The following is a 4,484-nucleotide window of genomic DNA, read 5'->3' as shown; positions in this document are numbered from 1 at the left end:
GAACCCTGTCACGAAAAGGCTCCATGCATTTTTCATCACAAAGTCACATGCCATTTTCATCACAATGCTCCATGCCATTGTCATCAAAATACTCCACATGCTTGTCATCAGAATGCTCCATGACCCTTGTCATCACAATTCTCCATGCACTTGTCAGCACAATGCTCCCTGACCCTTGTCATCACAATACTCCAAGCCATTGTCATCACAATGCTCCATTACTTTTATTATCAGAATCCTCCATGACACTTGGCATCACAATGCTCCATGCCATTGTCATCACAATGGGCCATTACATATGTCATCACAATGCTCCCTGACACCTCTCTTCACAATACTGCCTGACCTGGTCATCAGAAAGCTCCATGCCCTTGTCATCACAATGTGCCATTACAACTGTCATCACAATAATTCATGAAACTTATTAGACCAATGCTCCATGCCCTTGTCATCACAATGCTCCATGCCCTTGTTATCACAATGTTCCAAGACCCATGTAATCAGAATGTTCCATGCCCCTTTTCATCAGTATGCACCATGAGACTTGTCATCACAAGGCTCCATGGTTTTCTCATCACAATGCTCCATGCCCTTGTCATCTCAATGCTCCATGACCCCTGTCCTCACAATGCTCCGTGACTCCAGTCATCACAATGCTTCATAACGTTTGTCATCACAATGTTCCATGCCCGCGTCATCACAAAGCTCTGTGACCTTTGTAACCACAATGATCCATGAACTTTTCATCATAATGCTCCGGACACTTGTCATCACAATGCTCCATGCATTTGTCAGAACAATGCTCAATGACACTTGTCATCACAATGCACCATGCGCTTTCCATCACAATGATCCACAACCTTGTCATCGCTATGCTCCATAAACCTTGTAATCACAATGCTCCATGCACTTCTCATCCAAATGCTCTCTCACATGATATATCACAATGTTCCATCACTAGTCATCACAATCCTCCCTCACCCGTTATCACAATGTTCCATGACCCCTGTCATCACAATGCTACATTTGCTTATCAGAACAATGTTCCATGACCCCTGACATCACAATGTTCCATAACCCCTGTCATCAAAATGCTCCATGACCCATTTCATCCCAAAGCTCCATGATCCCTGGCATCACAATGTTCTATAAACCCTGTCATTAAAATGTTCCATTACAATTTTCATCAAATTGCTGCATGACCATGTCATCAAAATGCTCCCTGCCCTTCTCAACACAATGCACCACACCCTTGTCTTCAAAATGCTCCATGACCTTTGTCATCACAAAGCTCCATGACCCTTGGCATCACAATGCTCCATGACATTGTCACCACAATGCTCCATGACCAATATCATCACAATGCTCGATTACTTTTGTCATCAGAATCCTCCATGACACTTGCCATCACAATGGTCCATGCAGTTGTCATCACAATGGGACATTACATATGTCATCACAAGGCTCCCTAATACCTCTCTTCACAACACTGCATGAAATGGTCATCACAATGCTCCATGCCCTTGTCATTAAAATGCGCCATTCCAACTGTCATCAAAATAATCCATGAAACTTATTAGACCAAAGCTCCATGCCCTTGTCATCACAGTGCTCCATGCACTTGTTATCACAATGTTTCAAAACCTCTGTAATAAGAATGCTCCATGCCCCTTTTCATCAGTATGCTCCATGAGACTTGTCCTCACAAGGCTCCATGGTTTTCTCATCACAATGCTCCAGGACCTTGTCATCACAATGCTTCACGACATTGTCATGAAAATACTCAATTGCCCTTGTCATCATAATGCTCCAAGCCCTATTCATCACAATGCTCCATTATATTTGTCATCACAATCCTCCATTACATTTGGCATCCCAATGCTCCATGCCATTGTCATCGCAATGGACCATGACATATGTCATCACAATGCTCCCTGACACCTTTCTTCACAATACTCCATGCCTTTGTCATCACAATGCTCCATGCACTTGTCATCACAATGCACCATGTCCACTGTCATCACAATAATCTATGAAACATGTCAGACCAATGCTCCATGCCCCTGTCATCACAATGCTCCATGCCCTTGTCATCACAATGCTCCATTATCCCTGTAATCACAGTGGTCCGTGACTCCAGTCATCATAATGCTTCATAACGTTTGTCATTACAACGGTCCATGCCCGCATCATCACAAGGCTCTGTGACATTTGTAACCACAATCCTCCATGAACTTTTCATCACAATGCTCCGTGACCCTTGTCATCACAATGCTCCATTTCTTTGTCATCACCATGCTGCATTCCCTTGTCATCACAATGCTCCATGACACCAGTCATCACAATAATCCATGAACATTTTCAACCCAATGCTCCACGACCTACTCATCACAATGCTCCATGGCCAATATCATCACAATGCTCCATGACCACTGTCATCACAGCACTCCATCACACCTGACAACACAATGATCCAGGACTCTTGTCGTCACAATGCTCCATTCCCTAGTCATCACAATGCTCCATGACCCATGTATTCACAATGCTCCAAGCCCTTGTCATCACAATGCCCCATTAAATTTGTCATCAGAATCCTCCATGACATTTGACGTCACAATGTTCCATTCCATTGTCATCACAATGGGCCATTACATATATCATCACAATGCTCCCTGAAACCTGTCTTCACAATAGTGCATGACCTGGTCATCACAATGCTCCATGCCCCTGTCATCACAATGCACCATGCCCACTGTCAGCACAATAATCTATGAAACATTTCAGACCAATTCTCCATGCCCCTGTCATCACAATGCTCCATGCTCTTGTCATCACAATGCTCCATGACCCCTGTCATCATAATTCTCCATGACTCCAGTCATCACAATGCTTCATAACGTTTGTCATCACAACGGTCCATGCCCGTGTCATCACATGTCTCTGTGACCTTTGTAACCAGAATGCTCCATGAACTTTTCATCACAATGCTCCGTGACCCTTGTCATCACAATGCTCCATGCATTTGTCAGAACAATGCTCCATGACCCTTGTCATCACAATGTGCCATGTGCTTTTCATCACAATGATACACAAATTTGTCATCGCTATGTGCCATAAACCTTGTAACCACAATGCTCCATGCACTTCTCATCAAAATGCTCTCTCACCAGAGATATCACAATGTTCCATCACTAGTCATCACAATCCTCTCTCACCCCTGTTATCACAATGTTCCATGACCCTTTTCATCCCAAAGCTCCATGACCCCTGGCATCACAATGATCTATAAAACCGGTCATCTAAGTGTTCCATTACACTTTTCTTCAAATTGCTGCATGACCCTGTCATCAAAATGCTCCCTGCCCTTCTCATCACAATGCACCACACACTTGTCATCAAAATGCTCCATGACCATTGTCATCACAAAGATCCATGACCCTTGGCATCACAATGCTCCATGTCATTGTCATCACAAAGCTCCATGACCCTTGGTATCACATTGCTCCATGTCATTGTCATCACAAATCTCCATGACCCTTGGCATCACATTGATCCATGTCATTGTCATCACAATGCTCCATGAACCCTCTCATCACATTGCCCCATGCCCTTGTCATTACAATCCTCCATGACTCATGTATCACAGTGTACCGTGCCCTTATCATCACAATGCTACATGCCCACACTCCTCACAATAATTCATGAAACATTTCAGACCAATGCACAATCCCCTTCTCATCACAATGTTCCATAACCTCTGTCATAACAGTGCTCAATGTCCCCTGCCATCACAATGTTCCACGGCCTTGTCATCACAAGGCTCCATGACCCCTGTCATCACAATGCTCAAAGACACCTGTAATCACAATGCTTAATGCCCTTGTCATCACAAAGCTCCATGACGCATGTCATTAGAATGTTCCATGGTCTTCTCCTCACAATGCTCCATGCCCTTGTCATCACAATGCTCCAAGACCACTGTAATCACAATGCTCCATGCCCCTTTTCATCAGAATGCACCATAAGAATTGTCATCACAAGTTTACATGGTCCTCTAATCAAAATGCTCCAGGACCTTGTCATCACCATGCTCCATTCCCTTCTCATCACAATGCTCCATGACCACTGTCATCACAATAATCCATGAATATTTTCAGCCCTATTATCCATGACCTTCTCATCACAATTCTCCATGACCAGTATCATCACAATGCTGAATGACCGCTGTCATCACAACACTCCATGACACCTGAAAACACAATGATCCGGGACTCTTGTCATCACAATGCTCCAAGACCCATGTAATCACAATGCTCCAAGACCCCTGTCATCACAATACTCCATGAACTTTTTCAGCCTAATGTTCCATGACCCTTGTCATCACAATGATCCATGCCCTTGACATCCCAATGCTCCATGACCCCTGCATTCACATTGCTCCGTGACGCTTGTCATCACAGTGCTCCATGACACCTGTCATCACA

Source organism: Mesoplodon mirus, assembly GCF_964341445.2.
Source record: "Mesoplodon mirus genome assembly, contig: HAP1_SCAFFOLD_74, whole genome shotgun sequence".
In the NCBI taxonomy this organism is placed as follows: Eukaryota; Metazoa; Chordata; class Mammalia; order Artiodactyla; family Ziphiidae; genus Mesoplodon; species Mesoplodon mirus.
The sequence above is the reverse complement of the archived record's forward strand: the minus strand, read 5'-3'. Positions refer to the sequence as shown.